Genomic DNA, 24,205 nt, shown 5'->3' with positions numbered 1-24,205 from the left:
CAACTAAATGCACACCCTAAAATATACAGAAAATATAAAATCTGTCAACAGTGTTTACACATCAAAATATCAGAAACCACATGTACAAAAATAGACTAGTGTTTATTACCAATGAACTTTTATTGCATGGGGCATGGTGATTATGCTCCAATACAAACCAGTAAAGTGCCAGAGTGGCAAATGACCTGAACCTAACAATTTTTAAGCACCCCCTGCTTAAGTTATTAAGGATAGGTCTAGTGTTTGGCAGTATAATCTGCCTATACTGATCAACAAATGACAGCAGCACAACAAAACGTGTTGTTCCTTCCTACTGTACCAGTAGTGTGCCCTTAACTTCCAGTAATAAACTTAAAAACTGGCTAAAAATATAGAAAGTATTAGCAAGTATTTTCAGAAGTATATGAACCCTGAAATTTAAGTATATATAATTAGTTTGCTACTTCAGTCATTGGTGATTTATCCAAAAATCACAGATATTATGAGGAACAGATCAAAAATATGAAGCAATAATCTGAACTTTCTATGAAAATCTGAACTGTTGAAAGGTTTGGAGGTGAGTGTAAATGTAATGGACTGCAATATATTGCCTTTCTGGCAGTGTCTGCTACGTTTTGTGTTTTACGGCTTTAGAAGCTGGCACAACACTTGGCAATTTTTCCCCTTGTAACTAGTAATATGTGGAGTAGGTAAAGCTCCAAGCATTTCAAAGAATTATGATCGTATCACAGATCTTAACCTTTAATTATGTGTTTTCAACATAGATGCCAAGATTTACATCTGAAGCTTCGCTCTTGAAGTGAATTTCTTGGCATCCATGTCTCAAAAACATAATAAGCAGGTTATAATTGGTGACCCGATCATAATCTTGTATGTTATATGCAGTTGTTAATGCTTAATGTTGATTACAATGACAATGTGTTGCAACAATAACCCTGAAGGAAATGTAGGTGAGAGGGAAAAGTAAACAGCAGAATATAAAATAGAAGTTATAGTGGATATATCAATTCTGAAGGATACCAGTTCTTTGAAAATAGGTTGCATATATGCATTCAGTATATGTGTATTGTGAAATCTTCTCTTGCCAAAATAAAAACAACAAATATCAGCAATAAGAATGTCTGGGTTGCACTGTGACATTAATTTCTGCTTTCAAACTTATTTAAAATATTTTCATACATTAATACCTTTAAACTCGAGCAATGGCAAAGCAAATAATTGATCAGCCACAACTACAAAAGCACTGGAAATTTCCACCTGCATGCCCACATACGTGTGTGTTTGCGTTTGCAAAGCTGATGGAGTATTAAATTGTACCACCACAAATTCTGCAGCCATAGTAATGTACATTTCTCCACAATCTTGTTTAACAAGGCATGTTAGTCTGGAATCCACTGCTATAAAAATATCCTTCATTACCTGTCTCAGAAATAATCACTACTGGATTAAAAGATGGCTGCCGTTCTGTGAACACTGCTGAACTGCAGCTCTCCATTTCACCTGAGGAAATCAAAACCCAGAGAGGATACTACAAAGTGTTTAACATCAAAACTTTGATAAACTTACTCTAATTACACTTATTTATCCTGGATTGAGAAGAAAAATCCGAAAAAAGGATTATATTTCACTGGATTACAACAGATTAGCTAGCTCTGCATAGAGGAATACACAAAGGAACCGTGTGCTTTTTATAATGCAACTTTTTGTGTTCCAATAAGATGTCAAAACTATCGGACTTGCAATCACCAGAAAAAGATGTGACTTCTAAACGACAAAAAATTACTAAAGCACAGGAACAACAGAAACTAGGGACTAAAACTAAAGCTGATCAAGCTTTAAATATGGAGGATATCAAAACTGCACTGCTGCCTATACAAGAAGCTTTAAAAGAACTGACTTGTCAAATACAAACATTTGGAATTTCATGTACTCATTTGCTGGAAAGAATGGATAAGACAGAAGCTCGAATTTCTGACACTGAGGATAAATTAGTTTTAATGGAAAAAAATCTAATCTGCATGATGTGGATATACAGGCTATACAAAGCAAGCTTACAGACCTAGAAGCCAGATCCAGGAGAAACAATATTATTGTCAGAGGGATTCCTGAATCCATTCAGTATAATGAACTAATTCCATCCATACTACAAATATTTGCAGTGCTTTTAAATGATTTTGATAGTGTGAAACAAATCATCGTGGAAAGAGCACACAGAGCTTTGAGAGAGGTACAAGCATCTAATTTTCCTAGACCTGTGTATGTTAAAATGCTTAATTATCAGGATGTTAACAGAATACTTATTACTGCAAAACAAAGTGGAGGCTATATTATGTGGAAAAACAATAAAATATCTCTGACACAGGATTTACCTATACAGATCAGACAGGCTAGACAATCTCTGTCTCCTTACTGCAAATTTCTTATTGACAAACAAATTAAGTTTCAAATGAAATATCCTAATATGCTTATATTTACAGTGGATGGGTCCAAACATTCTGTTTCCACCAAAAATGAGTCAAGAAATCTGTTCCTTAAAGTTTTCAAGACTTTACCTGCATCAGAAACTTGAATTGAACTTTTGATGGGGCTGGCATGCTGCTGAGGCTGGATTTATTGTTTACTGTGCTTCGAGGACTGGGTAATCCTTTGTTTGCATTTGTGAAGCTTTAGGCCTTTTCCTGAGTAATAAAACCGTTTGTTTTTCCTTATCTTGATCTCCTGCACTTGTTTCCTGACATTTTATGGCTTCTACAAACTGTTTTCGACGAGGAGGAAGACAGGAAATGCTTAAAATACTGTCGAGAGTGTAGATTTCGATGCAACACTTCCGGGAGTCCGTCTGCAAAAGCGGTCCCCCATAGCGAACATTTCATAGGACTTCCTGGTTTGGAAAACTGAAGAGAACTGTTTTAAACACTCTCTTGCTTATTTAACATTAAATAACACTGTTGTATGGTAATTTAAGCACATAGGAACATGTTAGGTACTTCATTTATTAAGATTTAGTCAACATTTTGTAGTTATATTATTTCGAGAGGGTGCAGGGATTTAGTAATGTTTATTTAACCTGTCAGCATAGTCTTTAATGTTCTGTGTAATTTATATTATTTTATTTAGTTAGAAGTTTGCTTTATTATAAAACTAGTATAAGGTGAATGTATAACCAAGGATATTAGTAATTAGTTGTCTATTTGCTATAATATAGGGTTATATATTAGTATGTGTTCTTTTTTTTTTATATACATGTGGTTTATGTATAGATAGCTAATCTAACTACTAAAAGTGCATTTTTTTTACTTTATTCTTTTTACATATACTGTAGTGTTACATTTTCAATTTGATTTGTTTAAATATTAATCAACCAAAGAGATGTAGTTCATGGCAGTGTTTGTTAGGGAATGTTTAGTTTAGGCTTTGTCGTAGTGAAGTTAGGTTTTATAGGTCTTAATTGTGAAACATGTGTGAAATTTTACACTGTAGTGCTTCTATATCTGCTTTTTCTTTTTAACCCTTTGTCATTCTATATTATACAGGACCTATACATCTCCTGGTCCGGGGTTAGAGTGAGTATGCACTGGTTGAGGACTGGATATAAGGATTGCTTCCAGACTATGTATGGTTTTGAATTTACTGTTTTTTTCTTCTATGATTTCTCTCCAAAACTTTCATTTTACAGTCAATCTTTGAAATGTGGGAATTAGATTCATGGAACGTTAAAGGGCTCCAGAACTTGAAGAAGAGAAAACTGTTGTTACATGTATTGTTGCAGGCTAAGGCGTGGTTTATATTACTCCAAGAAACGCATTTAATGAATGATCAATGGGGTGATGTTAAAAAAAAGAAATGGATTAGAGAAGTAGTAGCATCTGAAGGTAAGTCAAACAGTGCTGGGGTAGCCATAATTATTAAAGATCAATACAAGGAAAAGATATTAGATTCTAATACAGATAAAAATGGACGGTGGTGCTACATTATTCTTTCATCTACCTTATTTGATAAACCTATTGTACTTCTAAATATCTATGCTCCCTGTAATGATCAACAACTATTTATAGCAACATTATATTCAATTTTAACACAATCTGATAGATATTATGTAATTGTTGGAGGTAATTGGAATACCTACCAGAATCCGAAGTTGGATAGATCTTGTCCACAAAGAGCATTTAACAAGCATGCTGTACTAGCACTGAATGATCTTAAAGAAGACTTTCAGTTATATGATCCATTTCACTATCTGAATAACGATAATAGCACAAATAATTTTACCTTTTATTCCCCATGTCATAAAATGTGGTCCAGAATAGATTTCTTCCTGATTTCAAGAGTATTGATCAATCTAGAACCTACAGTTATTACACATGCCCATTATCTATCAGATCATTCAAAAATTTCATTGAGTTTTACTAAGGGGGTAAAGGATACTTTGAGACAAAGAGGTTATAATTGGTCTCTTAATCCAAATTTATTGAATAAGGAGGATATAATACTGGAAATTACAAAGTGCCTGAAAGACTTATTGATTGGTTTAGGGAAACAACAATATGCCCCAGATATTGAATGGGCAACAGTTAAAGCTCAAATAAGAGGGACACTTTTGCAAAAAGCATCTTATAAAAAGATATTAAACAAAGATATTCACACTTTAGACATAAAAATTAAATTACTTGATCAAGAACTGATTAAGGATTTTGATGAGCAAACAGAGAAGGAACTGATCAAATGTCAAAAGGATCTCTTTTTACTTCAGAATAGTAAATTAAGAGTACAAGTCGTTAGTGAGGTATGCCAATCATGTTCAAACACCATCGAGAGCGTTAGCTAGGATCATTAATCAATCGAAACCAACCGTGCAAATTTCAGAAATACAATTTAATAATAAAATATATTCTAAAACTGAGGATGTTCTTAATATCTTTGAGAAAATATATACTAATATTTATGATGGACAAAAGGATATGACCCCTAACAGAAATTATGAACAATTTCTACAGTCAATTAAGTTTCCAACAATAGGAGAGGACATTCAAAATGACTTGATTAAACCAATATCTGAAGAAGAAATAGTATATATAATTCAGCATATGAAATCACACAAATCACCAGGTCCTGATGGCTTGACAGTGGAGTTTTATAAAAAGTTTACAGATATTTTCGTTAAGATACTTTCAGTTGTGTTTAACTACATAATTAGGAATAAAATTAATGATCCTCATCTTAACGCCTCAAAAACTATTTTTATACATAAAGCCAATTCAGACCCTCAAAATCCGGATAAATATAGACCAATATCATTAATAAACGTAGATATGAAAATTCTAACCTCTATTATAGCATCTAGACTGAAAATAATCATGACTCATATCATTTCCAAAGAACAGGCTGGTTTTATGGCAGGTAGACAAACCAGTGATAATACACTTACATTACATACTATGTTAGAGCATGCTAAGCAAAATAATTTAAATAGTTATGCCCTTATAATTGATGCCCAGAAAGCCTTTGATAGGGTTGATACAAATTTCTTGTTTGATCTTTTACCGTATTTTAATATATCACATGAGTTTGTTCAAATGTTACAAATATTATATAGTAATCCCTATACTACATTGTATATTAATAAAAACTTCTCTAAAAGAATACAGATTAAGACTGGAACACGCCAGGGCTGCCCTTTGTCCCCTTTATTATTTAATCTATCTTGAACCATTGTTTTTATATATTAAACAAAATGTTTATCATAAAGTCCCAATAATTTATGGAACTAAAATATTAATGGCAGCTTTTGCTGATGATCTTAACATTTATTGTGCATCTCCATTATCAGACACTGAAAAATTGTTGAAGGCTGTTGATGATTTCTCAAAAGTGTCTAACTATAAAATTAACTTGAAGGGAAGCAATATACAGAAAACCAGTGGCAAACCAAGAATAAATCCACGACCTTAAAGAAAGGAACCGGAACTCTGTTAAAGTCCAAAAAGGTGTAATTTTAATTCAGAAATATTCCAATGTCAAAAGTCACAGAAAAATCGCACAAGACCTTTTTGGACTTTAACAGAGTTCCGGTTCCTTTCTTTAAGGTCGTGGATTTATTCTTGGTTTGCCACTATAAAATTAACTTGAAAAAAACAATATCTTCCCTTTAAAGACACCTAAACCCTTTTCGTTACTGCCCTTAGTGGGACAGGTATCATTTAAAGAAAGTATTACATATCTAGGTATTGAGTTCTCTACAGATAATAAAGACTTTTACAATAATAATATAAAAGCAATCTGGGAACAAATAATTTCTGATTTTGGGAGATGGAAAAATTTACGACTGTCAATATTAGCAAAAGTTTCAATTATCAAAATGAACATATTACCACGATTACTGTATATTTTTAGGTCAGCTCATCTATTACTTTCGAAGACGTTTTTTAAACAGATTCATAAAGAATTGGCTAAATTCATTTGGGAACCAAAGAAAACCAGGATATCCTATGATAAATTAATGACCCCAAAAAAATAGAGTAGGACTGGAATTACCTAATTTTGAAATGTATTATTTAATTGTAAACTCCAATAGAATTTTAAGAATTGCCAATTATGATATAAATAATACTAAATGACACCACCTTGGGTAGTTTTGAATTATAAATATATTGTAAAGTTAAATATTAATCCTAAAGCAATACTTTTTTTGGGTAAGGATACGTTGAAACTATATGGGATTATTGAACACATCAAAACAAACATATTTTCTTTACATAACTTATTTCAATCATTAGATCTGGTTCAACATATGATGGTTTTTCAACCCTTTCATAAGAATCCGAATTTAAAATTGAATAATCAACTAATGGATCTTAAAAAGTTTCCATTAATAGCCAATCTAACTTTGATTGATATATATATAAACATCTTGACAGTTTGGCCAACCAAATAAGACAAGAACTTAATTTACCTAAAAATTATCTAGTTATTCTGAGACAAATTAGGGAACTCACTATAAGTTATTTTAAAAATTTTAAACCGGAAGAGGAGGCTGTAAATAGATGCTCTTTGTTGTGGCAAGCTCTCCAACAGGATATTAAATATATCACGACAGCAAATCAATTAATTAAAGAATTTAAATTTCATGATAAAATTTTATCAAACTATTGGGAAGATAAAATTTTACTGACAGACAGAAGTAATATGTTAAAAGCAATTGACGTGACCATCAAATCTACTTCTCTTCAAAAATTAATATATACCCAGTTAATGATTTGGAACAATGCATATTATACACGCCTTGCCCTGCATAAATTTAATCCTAAAAATTCCCCAACTTGTCCATATTGTAAAAATCAACCAGCTGATCTTCTTCATATGTTCTGGAGTTGTAAATGTATTTTCAAAGATTCAACTTCAGAAGGTGGGTTACCAAAGTACAACGTTATCATGGAAATTTATGATTCTGCATATTCCCCCGAAAGACATCCCTAAATCACAAATTATTATATATATTAATATATTTTTATTAATGAAGCTTTATATAGCTACAAATTGGTTAGACCCATCTAAAACTTCATGGCAAAACTTTAGAGTTCTAGTGACAAAACATATATTGGCTCATAAACTACTGCTAAACCCACATAATAAGAATGTTAACAATCCAAAAATTTGGGAACAGATTTTTAATATCATACTAGCATAGTATTTTCAACTTGGAAATAAATAATTATGTGTGTGGGGAGAATTTTGTAATCAACTGTCTATTACTTGCATTTACTCTTATGTTTTTTTTTATATTTAAATGTGTTACATGGAAGCATTCTTGTAAATATTGTATATAGGGTGTGGTTATTAGTGATATTAGATAATGTTTTTTGTTTTGTGAATATATGTTATTTTTGTTCTTCATTGTGTATGAAATAATATAATAATAAAGATTTATTATGGAAAAAAAAGAAATAATCACTACTAGATATACAGCATCCAGAAATGGGTCTTATTGTCCTTGATGCTAAAATGTTGTGAGTTTTGTGCCTTTACTTTTTCAAATATTGTGTTTAGCAATTCCTCTAATATCTCATACTGTATTACATTTGACTACAGCATGAAAATATTAAATTAAATATTTATTATTATTTATAAAAATCAAAAGTTAGGGCATGTACCATCTAAGAATAGCATAAATTTTCATGGTACTTGTCAGCCTTCCAAGATATAGAACTGTGTACGATACCAACTGTAAAAGCAGATTGTTAAGAAAAGATCACTTCAATAATAATCATCATATTTGTGCTAATCCACCTTCTGATTTTGTGCTAATCCACCTTCTGATTTCCCTTAATCCTGCCAGACATCTGTGGTTGTCCCTTTTTCCTGCCTTTACTGCAAAGGTAATGACATAGATGGCATGAGATTCCAACATTAATGTGATACTGGTATGCTGTCTTCGTTTTTAAGATTGGAAGTCCTGTAGGGAAAGTGAGCTTGTGGTAGACAAGTCTTTAGTGCTGAGACAAATACAAATTACATTCACATAGCAAACTATAATACCAAGAAACCTATATAGATCTAAAATGGTATGAAATAATTATGTACAAGAGGGGTTCCTTTGTGTGCTTGGCATCTAATTGCTCATCATCTTGTAGCTTCAGCATGACCACTCAGTGCACATATGTCTTTGATTGCTACACTTAACAGAAATCTATGTGAGCTCATGTTTATGAGAGATTGCAGCTTCTAAAGAAAAGTGATTACTTCCTTGTTATTCTGATTACTCTTTCACCATCTTAGAGGGACCATGGATTGAACATTTATTTATTTTAAATAAATAATAAATAAAAATAAATACATTTTATTTATTTATTGGCATTTATTTACTGGGAAAGGACCATGGATTGAACATTTATTTATTTTAAATAAATAATAAATAAAAATAAATACATTTTATTTATTTATTGGCATTTATTTACTGGGAAAATACACTGGGCCAAGAAGAGCCCATTTTCAGTGCAGGCCTGGGGAGAAAAGCTCCACAAATACAATACAGACAAGGATACATAGTATAGGATAGTTAGTGAAGCAAGATGCATTGTACAAAAATATAGAAAATGCATTATAAAGACAAAACCAAACTCAAGATGCAATGTACAAAACACAACAAATGCATCATTAAAAACAGGAAGAAACAATACAAACTGAGGCAAATGTATTAGTAAAAGCTGTCCAATAACAATTCAAGGCACATTTAGATACTAGTTTAGGCTATCCAGTTTCAGGGTTCTCTTTAGTCTGAACAAGTAAGTGTAGAAGAGATGTATGAAGGGGATTAGTAAGAGTAAATAGGAAGGCTTGTGAAGCTAGGTGATAGCTGGTTGAGGTACAGAACAGTTACACATCCTTTTGGAGAAAAGATAGTGTGGAGGGAGGTTTTAAAGGTGGCAAAACTTTGAAGTATTTGAATGCATGAGGGTAGACTGTTCCAAGTTTTAGCAATGATCCAAGAATATAATAGCTGACCAGCTGGTAAATTTGGGTTTGTAAATTTGAAGAAGGTGCTGGTTTTGGTTGGTTGGCTGGAAAACAATAAAGCAAGGAAGATGCAGGGAGACACTTATTTTTTTATAAGTTTGTGCTTTAGTGCATGTTATTAGCTGTTTGGTATTATCAGATTAAGCCAATTCCATGCAATAACTGCTGCAGTATTTCAAATGCAAGCAGTTGAGATACAAGGAACAGTAGTGGATCCAGACCAAAATTCCATGCTGAGGGACATTTTATGGTCACAGTGACCTCTCCCCAAAGACACACTGTCATGATGAGTACCTTGCATAAGTTTCCTATCTTTTCTATGGATGGTCACTGCAACAGTAGAGTATCACATTTTAGGAACAGTTGCATGCAGTAATGTGCTAGCCCCAGGCATAGCGCTCAACCTCTAAGCACAAGAAAGCTGGACAAAGCCAAAAATAATGGGGGGAGGAGACAAAGGCCTAAAAATAGGGACACATTTTAAATATTGCCAGTATAAACTTAGAAAGTTTCTAGAATTAAAGGTTTTCTGTTAGTATATATTTTCTGAAGGATATGAAGTCTGAAACTCAAATGTCTGCATATTTAGTGACCTCAATCTTGAATGATTTGTTAGAAAACCACAAATTTTAGATGAACAGATCAAAAATATGAGCCAGAAATCTGGAGACTTAAGGGGTATGGTCCCAGGTAGACATTTACAGTATCCTCTATAGCACATGACAAAACTTCATCTGCTCTAGACTGTGCTGTTAACTTGTAGTGATTATTAAAACTGTATATAGGAGTCTACGGTGCAGCTTCTAAGATGTCTTAGGCAGCCAGATTATTAAATATGCAGTTGAAGTAGCTGCTGCTTCTGTAGCAGAATGCACTTTAGTGATTCCTTGCAAAATAGTGCTGTATTTATTACAATAAAAAGGCAATAAAATGGGCCGACTACTTTGACAAAGTCTGTCTGTATGCATTTAGGCCTTCCTTGCTTTTCTTGAAGGAAGCAAACACTGAATCTGTTTTCTTGAAGGAATGAGTTTTTCTGGTATATAGTTACTGATGAATATCCAGTGAAAGCAGAAATGGTCCCTTTCATCCTGACCCTTTGCCTAGAAGAGTGGAAGCTAATTAAATTGTTTATAAGATGTAAAGATGTCATTGGGTATAAAGGAAAGATTATTCCTTAAGGATACCCTGGTATTCTGAGGTACAGCAGGTATTATTCTGAGATATTGCATGTAATTATTTGTACAGCAAGGTTTGTGATTATTTTTTTCTGAATGAAATTAATGCAATCAGAAAAAAAATAGTTTTCTAGGCAGGGTATTTAATGTTTACTAAATCAGTTGATTCACAGAGAAGTAATGTTAACTTTAACAACATGAAGTTCCAGTCCCGATGGAAACAGAAATGTCTCTTCTTGGTGGTCTTAAAATAAAAAAAACACCCTTCAGGAAGGCTTTAGACAGATTTGCTACTGTCTGGGAACAGCATGGAATACAAGCAGTTATTATTACTCAAACGTATATAATGATAATTATACAATGACTGGCCGGTAACATCGTAAAACGAGCAAGCTGATTGGCCAGCCCAACCAGCGTGCCTGTTGAGAATATACGACGGAAAAAGGTCCGGTTGCCCAGACTTTTTTCCGTTAATATAGTCTTTAATTTTAAGGGTTAAAAAAAAAAAAAAAAGCATAGCAATGGAGATCTTCTTTTCTCCGTTGCTTACTTTCCCAAGCATTGATGTACTGGATATGTGTGGAAACGCAAGTTCCAAACGCATGCATAGTACATCAGCAATGCAAAGCAGAGCTGTCCAGCGATGGAAGGACAGCATGGCGCCATTTTACAAGGACATTATTTAAGAAAAGTAAGTATTTTTTTTCTTAAATAATGCCATTGTATAATAGCAATAACCCACTTCTGGGTGTGGGTAATGCTAGATTTACCCATGGTTGTCTACATCAACCGTGGGTAAATCCAGCATTACCCACGCCCAGGCATGGGTTATTGCTTAAGTAATATACCAGATTTTGATCAGGAAAGATTAAGGTGATCCAACATTCTGAAAATGGTCACTTCTAGGGATGTCTGAGAAGCAAACTATTCCAGTTCTGAAATTTTCTTTACAGTTTCTTTACAGTAGACCTTTTATGTTCTTTGTAAATGTTTATTACCTGGATGAACAGTGGATGACTGTGTGGAATTAAAATTCAGTGTTCCAAACTCAGTGTCACAATCTGAGATGACATGCAGCATTTTGCACTCCAGCCAAGTTAGCAAGGACTTGTATAGGGGTAGAGCGTATGAAGGATGAGTGGATAACTTCATCAAAATAGAAAGTCATGGCTGTCTACCACAAGGTAGAGTTAGGAGAAATAGGTTAGCTTTGTCTAGCTTTGTACTGATTGATACTTCTAAAATAGATTAAATGGGTATAAGTCAATAGGATTGAAAAGGCATCACTTTCTACATTTTTTTCATGTGGAAAGATGGAACAAAAGGTCTAAAGATGATTGCTGAGATATATGAAAAAAAGGCCTATCTCTGGCATACTCCATTTCTGTACAATTTGCTGGAATATAAGAGACTTGCCTTCTGTGTGGAGTCTGTATGTCCTCCCCACGGCCGAGTGATGTTTAAAGACATGCAGGTAGGTACATGCATGAATGGGTGTGTCTTCTTTGAAGGTTGGGCATCGGATTGGCAACTCGGCACCATACAAATCCACTGCCAATCATTAGCGGACTGGAGTTCCTCTGTGGCAACCCCTAACAAAGAAAAGCCAGCAGACATTACTATAAGAGTCTTGCGTGTATATATTATAAGCCATAACTAAATGACTGCTGAAACAGTGTCAGTTAGTTTTGTAAATCTAGGAAATGTACTGCAAAGCATTGATGGTTGAACTAAAAATGCCAGTAAAGAAAATGAAGAATTATTTTAGGCAGTTACACAGAAGAAAATGAAGAATAATTTTAGGCAGTTACACAGAACTGGTACCCCCACTCCCATTTTAGCCATCTGTATTGACTGAAAGTAGACAAGGACGGAAGCTGTCTTGAAATGCTGTCAAAATTGTATACACAACTTTCGCCTTTTTTTTCAGGTTGATCTCTTTTAATGTGACTACTTGCTCTGAACTAAAAGGTTATTGCAGTGGGATTCACCAGTATAAGCCAAATATTCTTTTGTTAACTGCTGAGCCACTTTTAGGGGAGGTAAAATCATTCATTTTGCTATGTTGACTAGATTCATCAACCAACAATACATCCTCTTCATTGACTGATACAGTGGTAACACTGTTTCTAGGAAATCTGATGTCTGCTTCCATATATTACTGAGATTCAGTGAAGCCTTCCCATTTAGAATCTTGCATAATGAACAAAAAGAACACAAGACATGAAACCCAGAGCCATTAGAAGCTGTCTTGCAGTAAAGTATGTTATCAAAGATGTACTCTTCATTTACTTGCTCTGAGGTAAAGTAACGTTCATTTTGTATGGGTAAATAATGGCTCCTAGAAAAGATACTAATGTTGCACAAAACAAATTTGTTCTGCAATTTATGATGATCCCTGTTCTAAAATGAGTAAACAATGTCAGCTAGGAAAGTTACTAATGTTGCAGGAAACAGAAATGACTACTTTTAAGTTAAGATGATTCCCACAAATTGAATCACTTATACTGTTATTCTGATGGTGTGTAATGACTGTTCCATGCTTAGGCTACTACTAGGCAATCCTGCAAATACACACAGAGAGGTTCTCAGTGGGAGTGGAGTGCATCAGGATTCAACAGGTTGGAAAGGACAGATCAACAAAGCTGCTGTATGCAGATGATGAGGTATTACAAGCAGACTGTCAACAGGAACTTCAGCAAATGAGTCTAGTATCTATCCTGAAGACAGTTTTTTAAGTGGCAGATAGACTACTTCTCTCTCCCTTCCTTAATTATCTATCTACCTTAAGCACACCCCAAATGTATGGCTACTAGTGTTAACCTTCTTTCAATCTAACTCACAATACTTTCCTTGCTACAATACTTAACTCACTGGCAATACTTTCTTCCTTGCATAATACTTTCCAGGTTACTGCACTTAACTCTAATGTATACTTTCTTCCACCTGTCTTCTGCCCAACACAAGACTAATCACTTACAGAAAATGACCAGTTATTTAACCCCCATCTCGAAATAGGATTCTATCTGATACTGTTCCCAATTATCTTAGTTTTCACTTACATTAGTGAAACTTTGCCATTTCACCACTCATAAACAAACAACAACCCACATCAATCACTCTTCATTCAAAATATATCAGCTGTTACAAGATTATTCCAGCAAGCTCATATACATTAATAAAAAACTGTTTTTGTACTAAAACATACTTCTGCATGACCTTTCTACCTTCCAGCTAAACTCAAAGGCACTGTATCAAAACCTTTCTATCTACTAGCCAAACCTACTTACGAAGGTGATATTCAAAACAAATCCAGGCACTTAGCAATCCATTCTGACTAACAGAATGCCTAACCCAATTCCACTACAATAAGCCACTCAACCTCAAAAGAGCTGCTACTACCCCATGAGAAATAAGGACCTAAAACTGCGAGCATAAATGCATGTAGTCTAAACAACAAATGGACTTTTTCTTGAGACATGGCTCTATACTGAAAACCTTCATGCACTCACTATAGCAGAGGCATGGTTAAAAGACGATTTCTGTCCCTCAGTATCCATAAGCAATAACTTCCACATCTATAACAATACTAGTCAAGGAACTAGATCTGGTGAAGGTGCCTCCTTTCTGATTAAAAAGAAAGCCTCTCAGCATAGGGGACTACCCTGTATCAAGAAGCAAGATTGACAGGAGCCCTAACTGAGTGCTCACCCATATTACTCTAAGTGGATACACACACCTCTGGGTGCCAGCAGTATATATAACAACACCTTCCACATTTGCCATCCTTCATGATACAGGCATTCATGAAAAAAAATCACTATTTAAGGGTACTTTAATGTTAATGCTTCAGGAAAAGAATCTGTGCATTTTAATAGGATGTTACAACACTTCAATCTGGTGCAAATGGTACAATAATCACCTACCAGAACCAATTGAAGATCAGGGAACAACTCCACACATTGCCTAATATTAACCAATATGACACAAAGATGTCTTCTTACTGAAGTACTCCTTAACACCTCAAGTTACTACTCACCTTTTAAACCTACATGGTCATTCAGAACCCAAATAAACCCATACCAGATAATTTCAGAAAGATCTTTCCTTAAGGATAAGCTCCCCACCACTCTACACTCTCCTAAATACTACAGACTGGGACCCTCTTTGTGATTTGACAGACCTTTGTAATGCTTTACAGCACTTTATTGTTAAGCTTTCTGCTATTCAGGATCCCTTACAAAAAGGAAGACTTAGAACACAAACATCAACTGCCCACTGCAGAGAGAATACCTGAAAATTTTTAAAAAGAGATCACCAGAACACCCAACTAAATCAGACTTTTTTTACACTAAGAAAGGCAACTGTGTAACTCTCTTTTGCTGGAAATGTATGATGATCTATGTATTGATATCACGGATAAACACTGCATTTGATGCTCATTGAGCTCAAGTTGTGGCTGAAAAGGGTCAAGACAAATCCACCAACCTAATTATCAAATAGTAAATAAATGATAGGGAAATGGAATGCAAAACTAAAGGCATATGGGATAAAATGGAGTACAGATAAAACAGTTTTCATAGCAGCAAATGGGGGAAATTTAAAGAAGCTGAAAATTGAGATAGACAAAGTAGCTGGAAGTGGTGGTTGAGGAGAAGGAAAGTCTGAATGAGGAGGTTAAAGCTAGAATTAGAGAGGGGGACTTCCAACATGGCTGCGAACTGATCAACAGCTTAACTTTAGCTCTTCCAGTGTGAAAAAAGAAACTGAGAGATAAAGGGCCAAGAATTCAACCACTTTTAGTAAATTCAGTTACTGGCTAGTAAGTACAATGTCTGGATGCCAGTAAAGAAGAGACTAAGAGACCCTGAAACAATCAACTAGAAAAAGTTAAGAGAAAACACTGACTGAAAGGAATTATGCAGCAAAAAGCAATTCAAGCTCCAGCTTTGGTGTAAAACATGGCTTTTCTAGAGGAAAAAAATAAGCCAAATGTACCCAGAGCTGATTAAAATAAACAAAACACTGAAGGAGTATATTGACTCAAATAACGAAAGTCTGGAAAAATGAAAGGAGCTTTAAACAGATATTCAGACCAACTGATACAACTGTAAAAATCACAGGCTGAAATGAAGAAAAGACTGGCTGAGTATGAGACTGCTTAAGAAGAGATGTTTCAAAAATGGTAGAATCCGACGACAGAGCATATAGGGAAAATCTGAGATTTTCTGTTGAATCAAAGAAACTGGAAGGAACAGCAAGATTTGTTAATTGGAAGGACACATTGTGTGCATGCTCCAAACCTGGCCACAAGAAAGCAACACATGCCCATATTAGTAAAGCTGCAATCCTATAAGTAGAAGGAGTTGAACCTGATAAAACTGTAGCAGAAAAGCAAAGTATTAAAAGTTGGAGAAGTAGAGTTTTGTGGAAAATGATTATTTGTACACCAGGCAGAAGAAACACAAAATTACTCCAGCAATCAGGAAATGTCAAGAGGCAGATGTGAGATTCAAGCTTCTGTATCCAGCAGTCTTCAGATTTTTTTTTTCCTGAAAGATCGAAGTCACTTTTTCAGAAAGAACAGGCTAAGGAAGAAATAAAAAAAAAGTCTGTTCAACAAAAAGTGAGCCATCGAGTACAAGGGAACTCTGCTTCTCATTCTTGTAATAAGTTCATAGTTAAGTACTAGGCTAACTGCTCTTGCAGGCCATTTTAAGCCTAGCAAATCTCCCTTTTTTTGCTCAAAATAACCTACTCCATTTGGTTATAGATGGGTCTTACACATCCCATGGTCAATAATTATATATTGTTTCTAATGAGAAAAACTGGAATCATACCATAGATAATTTGAGGGGTCTCGTGCATGCGATAAATCTTTTAAGAGCTGTATCTGTCCATTGGTAATAGAGGGGGCAGTCCTAGATTGAACCAGAGTCTGTAGGTGTGAGATGGAGATGAACAGGAGTAAGACCAGCAACAGAGAAATTAGTAAATAAATGTGAGATTATAAAGCATCGGTCACATTTGTGAAATATGGCTGTACAAAAAAAAATAGAAAGAATGAACTTTTGTTGACTCTGTTAAACTTGTGGGGGACTGAAAGGCCGACTTCATTTAATTAATGTTCCAAAGGACACTAATGGGAAGGGAAGAGGAAGGAAAAGGGTATCTAGAAGTACAAAAATTCCTGTTCTTAACAATATTTCTATAAATCTTTTCATGATATAAATTACATTTTATATAGTAAAGCATCAAATAACATATGTGATAAAGATATGAAAGTAAACTGATGACATTCCTTTCTTTCTTTCTTCTTTTAGTATTAAGAAATGTTAAGTATTATAATGCAAAAAGAGAACAAAGGCTGGACAAAGCATATTTAAGTTAATAGGTTAGAATCTTACGTTGTTGAGGTGGGGGTGTAAAAGTATATAAGTCATAATATATGCTTAGTTAATATGTTTTCTCTTACTTTTGCATAGATGAATAACTGCATTACGTTCAATGGCTAATAACAAGTGTTGAGTGGAAACAAGTACATAACATAATACTGAATGCAATGAAATGTTTTCCTTTACCAAAAAATGTTCAGCATGACTTTAGAAGCTTGCAGCTGAGGGCTACATTTTTTTATTATGTTGCCATAGAAACAAGCGGTGTATAAGTTAATAAAAAGCCAAAGAACTGCTTTCTTTAAGGGTAAAAGTAATGTTTTCTGAAAGTGGTTATTCATACCTATGAGGGGAATAAAGATAAAACAAGAACAGAGAGCAATTAGTGTAAATGGGAGCACAGGCAGTAAATAGAAGTTATGTCCTTACCATAACGTTCCATGTGGAGTGTTCATCTCGCCTTTGTTCTTACACATGGTTCGGAGCCGATCCTCGGCTCCGTGTCGGCCGCTTGGCAAAGCTCTGCATCGAGAAGAAGCTCGAGACCAACCTATCTCCCACAATTCCCCTCTGCCCTTACCTCAGATCTAGTTTGCAAACAAACCAGACCCCAACGGGAGTGAACATACAACATACATGCCAAGGCATAGCTGGTAAACAGCCGTAACAACTGAGAGAGACAGAAGCGGGAGAACCAAACCAGACACCTAAACTGGACATTCTTCCTGAGGGTGGGAGGGTGGGAATGTAAGAACAAAGGCGAGATGAACACTCCACATGGAACGTTATGGTAAGGACATAACTTCTATATGTGAGAGTGTTCAATCTCGCCGTTTGTTCTTACACATGGGTAGCGTCCCTAGCTCCGTGATCCTGAGAAACTCACGGAAGAACGTTCCTGAGCAAAGTAGAACCAAAGGTTGCCCTGTCCCTGGAAACCCTATCCACTTTGTAATGAGTAATGAATGTATGTGGTTTAGACCAAGTGGCGGCCGCACAAATAGTGTCCAACGGTAGGCAGGCCGCATGAGCCAGGGAGGTAGATATTGATCTAGTAGAATGTCCTTTGGGTTTGACAGGTAAGCTCTGCTCAGAAGCAGTATAAACAAAAATAATACAATCGGATAGCCATTTGGAAAGGGTTCGCTTCGTTACTGTCATGCCCTTCCTGCTGTCCGCAAAAGCTATAAAGAGCTGATCTGTTTTTCTGTGATCCTTTGTTCTATCCAAGTAAAATCTGAGTTGTCTATGAACATCCAACTTGTGTAACATATATTCCAACTTATTGGAATGGTTCTTGAAAAATGTGGGGAGCTCAATGGACTGATTAATGTTATTGACGGAACAAACTTTGGGAAGAAAGGATGGATTAGTGCGAAGAGATACCCTATCAGGGTGAAAGATCAAATATGGGTGTTTAACGGAAAGAGCTTGAAGTTCTGATACCCGTCTGGCTGATGTGATAGCTACCAGAAAGAGGGTTTTCCATGACAAAAACTTCAAAGAACAGGAAGAGGCTGGTTCAAAGGGTGGTAGCATTAGCTGTGATAATAGGAGGTTCAAATTCCATGGTGATGTAGGAACCCTGACTGGTGGCCTGATATGGAAAGACCCTATTAGAAAGGCCTTACAAAGTCTATGAGCCATAATAGGTGCTCCATTTGCTCCCACATGAAAATTTGAAATGGCAGCCAACTGAACCCTCAAAGTGGCAGGAGAAGCTTCTTGGTGAAATAGTATGGATAGAAACTCCAAGACTCTGTTCAGTGGGGCTATTATGGGATCCAAATGTTGTGTAGTTGCCCAGTGTACAAAACGCTTCCACTTACTAGTGTAAATTTTTGTAGTGGAAGCTTTATGAGAAGCCACTAGAATATTTTGAACCGCAGGGGAAAGAAGATCAGACCTGGCTAAAAAGGGAAGCGGAGCAGCCAAGCTGCTAGTCTGAGGGAAAGAAGCGAAGGGTGGGGAGCCCCTGACGAATGGGTCAGTAGATCCGGCTCTGGGTCCAGGATCCAGGGTTCCCGAATTTGGTGTACTTGAAGAAAAGAAAACCAAATTTGACGAGGCCAGAATGGGGCAATGAGGATTATTGTCCTCTCCAGGTTGTTGGCTTTCTGTAGAAATTTTGCAATCAGAGGTATAGGAGGGAAGGCGTACAGGAGGCCCGGGGGCCAATCGTGAATCAGAGCGTCCCTGGGGACTTCCCCTGGAGGGGGTAATAGGGCAAAGTAGCTTCTGCATTTGGCATTCATTGGAGACGCAAACAGATCGCAGCAAGGCTGGCCCCACTTGTGAAATATCTTGTTCGCAATTGTTCGTTTGAGGGACCACTCGTGAGGTAACAGGATGGCTCTGCTCAACCTGTCCGCTATGACGTTGGATAACCCCGGGATGTGCGTTGCTATCAGAAAATGACCCGTGGACTCTGCCCATTGCCAAATTCTCATGGCCTCTCTGCATAGTTGATAAGATTTGGTTCCCCCTTGTTTGTTTATGTACCAGACTACGGACATGTTGTCCGACTGAACTGCAATGGTCCCTAGAGGTAGAAGGGGAGAAAAGTGTTGCAACGCTAGAAACACTGCCCTCATCTCCAGAAAATTGATGTGCAGATTGTACTCTAAATTGGTCCATTCGCCTTGGACTGTCTGTCCCTGAAAGATGCCCCCCCACCCTATCAGGGAAGCGTCCGTGGTCACCGTAGCTGTCGGAGTGGGTAGCACAAATGGTCGGCCGGCGGAGAGATTGCAAGTCTGAAGCCACCAAGACAGGTGCGATTTGCAGATGTTCGTGATGTGAATTTCGTGTGTCAGGGGTAACTGTTGGAACGACCATTGTGCAAATAGCAGCCATTGAAGGACTCTCATGTGCAGTCTTCCCAAGGGTATCGCAATGAGGGAAGCTGCCATGAGACCCAAAACTTTCAGAACCAGGTTTTTTGGACAACAGGAGAAGAGATATATGATTTTGTAGAGAGGCTATTCTTTCTGGAGGAAGCCTTAGAATCAAGCAACGAGTATCCAATTCTGCTCCTATGAATGAGATATGCTGTGATGGCTGTAATACAGATTTTTTGAAATTTACGGAAATTCCGAGATGAACACAGAGTTCTAGTGTGTAATCCCTGGCCTGAATCAGTCGACGCTCGGTGGTGGCAGTAAGGAGCCAGTCGTCCAGATACGGAAACACCTGGAATCCTAGGCGTCTCAAGTGAGACGCTACCACTGCCATACATTTGGTGAAGACCCTGGGGCTGAGGTCAGACCAAAGGGCAGGGCTCGAAACTGAAAGTGACTGGCTCCCAGCCAGAAGTGCAAGTGATCCCTGGACACCCTGGCCATTTTGATGTGGTAGTACGCGTCCTTTAGATCTATTGAGCACATCCAGTCGTCCTTCTGTAAGAATGGAAGGATCGATTGAAGCGTGACCATCCGGAACTTTTCTTTCTTGACGAAGGTATTGAGTTTGCTTAGGTCCAGAATTGGCCTCCAGTCCCCTGTCTTTTTTGGAACTAAAAAGAACCTTGAGTAAGTTCCAAATCCTTTTTGGTCCGCCGGGACTGGTTGGATGACTCTTTTTTCTAGCAGCTTTGAAATTTCTATAGCTGCAGGGTCTCGCAGACGGGGCGGTACATCTGGGAGTCTTTTCTGCGGTAATGGGGGTAACAGAAACAGAATTCTGTAACCTCTGGTAATAATGCTTTTTACCCATTTGTCTGATGTAAGACTTTGCCAGGCCTGAGGGTATAAAGCTAAGCGACCCCCGACTGCCTCCAGAGCAGGACAGCCGGGCCTCCTCTCAGGAGTGCTGGAAAGGTTTCCCGGGGAGTGTATCCCTGTCACCTTGGTTTTGCGGACCCCCTCTGCCGCCAGGGCGACGTCTTCCACCTCGGCCCCCCCCTCTGCCTCTGGAGGGGGCATCACCCTGTGTGCCTGGGAAAGAGCCTTGGGGTTTTCAAAACCACATTTTTCCACCACGTTGCCCTTTGGGGTACGGTCTGGATGGGGTGGAAAAACGGACTCCGACAGCAGACAGAGTCTTTCCCTCTTGCTCACACCGGGTAAGGGTCTCCTTTACTTTTGGGCCAAAGAGGGTGGCACCGTCAAATGGGGCGTTAGTAAAGGAAGACTTGAAGGCTTCCGCAAAGGAACATAAGCGCATCCAGGATTGTCTACGAAGAGCAATCGCTGAAGCCACAGCCCTACTCGATCCTTCGGCTGCATATGAAATGAGCCTCATGGACGAGTTCACAATAGATGTAAGGGTATTGAGTTGTGCTGTAACTTTTTCTGAGACAGCAGCATCTGTAGTACCCTGGAGGGTATCTCCCAACTCTTTGATTAGATCCCTCTGTAACCGTGTGAAATGCGTCAAATAGTTCAGCGATCGCATGGAAAAAGCCGCTGAACTAAAAATGCACTTCCCATACCTGTCCATAATCCTAGAATCTCTGTTAGGCGGATGGACAGATGAGGAAGATTCAGACATCTCCTTTTTAGTGGCCGCTGCCACCACCATAGCGTCCACTGGAACTCCTTTTGTGAGATAAGCCTTGTCTTGAGGGGCAGTAATATATTTATTAGGCTTTCTAGAGACTGGCTCCACTGTGTCAGGTGTCTCCCATGCCCTTCGAGCAATCAGTTCCATCAACTCATCGAAGGGCGGAGTGACCCAGGAGGAAGAAGGGTGAGCACCGAATGCCTTCAGCAAGACTGACTCATCCTCAGAAGGGGGTAGGGCTTGCCAATCACCTCTCTGTTTCAGGATCTCCAGGATGTCAGAAAAGGAGACATCCTCTGAGGGTGATTTCGGGGACCCTTCTGACTCATCTAAGTCAGTGTCCGATGTTAAGGATACTTGTGGAGAATCCAAGTGTCTCCTCTTACACAATCTTTTCCTCGGGACTTCCTCGGGGGGGGGCATCCGATGAAGCCTCCAAGGAAGAGGGGGCTCCCTCTGGGGGCGGCTGAGACACCGGTGCTCGACGCTTTGACATAGCCGTGGGTGCAGAAGAGGATAACGGACCTTTATGGGAAGGCGAAGCTGTCTCTGCTGAAGTGGTTGTCTGAGTCGACAACACCTTCCTCATGAGGTCGAAGGCCCTCGGGTCCCGAGTCGAGGAATCCCTCGGTTCCAAAGAAAGCAGAGGGATCCCCGAGACGGGGACCGAAGGCATCGACCCCGAGGACGGAGCTGAGTCGATCCGAGCCGAGGTACCGAGAGGGAGAGTCGGAACCGAAACATCGGTCCGACTCTCGGTCCCCGAACCAAGGATGGATCGTCGGCTCCGCGATTCCGGTAATGGGTCCGTCGGAGTCGAGGTGAACGGTGCCGACCGAGAGAAGGACGGTTCCGGCACCGAGGGCTCTACGATCATCAGATCAGCCTCTCCCAGCTCCGAAGACTGAACAGGCCTCAGAGGAGGAACAGATGGAGATAAGGGAAGGTCTTCGAGTCTCGATACCAACTGGGAAGAGACTGAGATGAGTTTGGACAAGGCCATATTCTCCATTAATTTCTGCACCACGCGGTCTACATCGGTGTCGGAGAGGGGTCTAGAAGAACGTGTCGAAGGAATCAAAGACGGAGCCGACCTCAAGAGCACAGGAGGTGGAAGCTCCGTCACCAGTTCCAAGACTCGAGGCTCGGTAACAGATAAAAGTTCAACACTCGGCCCCGAGGTCTGTGGAACCGGTGAGCGAACTTTAAATGAAGAGCTCGGAGCCGATGACATGGGCTCCGACGTCTTCGATTCCTTCGAGGATTTAGATGTCTGGTCCAATGCATCCACAGCCTCTTGGAATGCAGGCTTCAAAAGGCCTCTATCCATGAGTTTCCTGCGCCTATCTGTCATGACCCTTCCACTGAAAGAATGACAAATGGAGCAGTCTTCTTGCAGATGGAGAGGGCCAAGACAGTAGACGCAGGAACTATGGTTGTCTGTGACAGACATTTTCTGTCCACATTGGCACCGTTTGAAGCCTGACTTAGCTTTCTCAGACATAATAATAATAATACAATAATAGCCAAATCCAATAAGACTATACAATTCCACACAGTCTTGAACAGGCAGTAACAGCCAACAATAATGTCAAAGCCAGTAATTTCAGTCAAATCCAGTAGTTAGTGAAATCCAGTAGTAGTTTTAGAAGTTTAGTGGGTGGGGTAGGCCCCGAGGGAACTAACTTTCTATATATATATATATAAAAAATATATACGTACACGAAAGAAGCCCTCGACTCACTACACACACACACACACACACAAAACTTAAAGGTGAACTAGGAGAAAAAATTATCTAAAAAATCTTAGATAAAAGTAATCTTATCTGTCAGGTGGCCCGAGCTCATCACAAATGATGCGAATGTTGCAGCGGCAAACTAGATCTGAGGTAAGGGCAATGGGGAATTGTGGGAGATAGGTTGGTCTCGAGCTTCATCTCGATGCAGAGCTTTGCCAAGCGGCCGACACGGAGCCGAGGATCGGCTCTGAACCCATGTGTAAGAACAAACGGCAAGATTGAACACTCTCACATAATTGGTTATTATTTTCCAGTCTCATTATGATATTCATTCATTGCAACAAAAATTGCCTATGGAAACAAGTGGTATATGGAAAAGTGGATACAATTAAATGTGAAAATGTGTAGCACTAATGTACAGTACAACCAAAACCCACTCCAAAATGATACTGAATCTTGGAACCTCGGCACCAATTCCCTCTCTTTTGACTACCATGCAGTAGCAGAACTGAGAAATTATACAAAATTAATATCCAAAAGCCTATCATAAGAATCAAAAGATGTTATCATGCCCTTTTATGCAGTCCATATTAATGTAATTGATTACAATACCCCCCTGCCTCTTTGAAATGTGCCTTTCTAGAGACTTTAAGCAAATGGAAATATCCCAAATGTTCCAAACTGAAATGATCAGCGGTCTAAAGTCCCTGAGATACCCTGAAAGGCTTGAAGTACTATCCCTTTACTTGGTTTCCTACAGGCTTTTTGGGTCAAATAGCTCCACTAATACTAGAACTAGGGGACTTAAACCTCCACCTGAAAATAAATAAAAAGTGTTGGACAAACAAATTTATTAACCAACACCTATCCCACTCATT

General features: G+C 38.0%; 1 protein-coding gene across 1 annotated transcript in view; it reads right to left on the bottom strand.

The window, feature by feature from the left end:
• Positions 1 to 24,205, bottom strand: part of NEK10 (NIMA related kinase 10) — a 3,576,599-nt gene that overhangs the window by 615,684 nt on the left and 2,936,710 nt on the right. The gene's annotated exons all lie outside the window — the stretch shown is intronic.

Source organism: Protopterus annectens, chromosome 3.part0, assembly GCF_019279795.1.
Source record: "Protopterus annectens isolate FY-2018-M chromosome 3.part0, PAN1.0, whole genome shotgun sequence".
NCBI classification, from domain to species: domain Eukaryota; kingdom Metazoa; phylum Chordata; order Ceratodontiformes; family Protopteridae; genus Protopterus; species Protopterus annectens.
The sequence above is the reverse complement of the archived record's forward strand: the minus strand, read 5'-3'. Positions and strand labels throughout refer to the sequence as shown.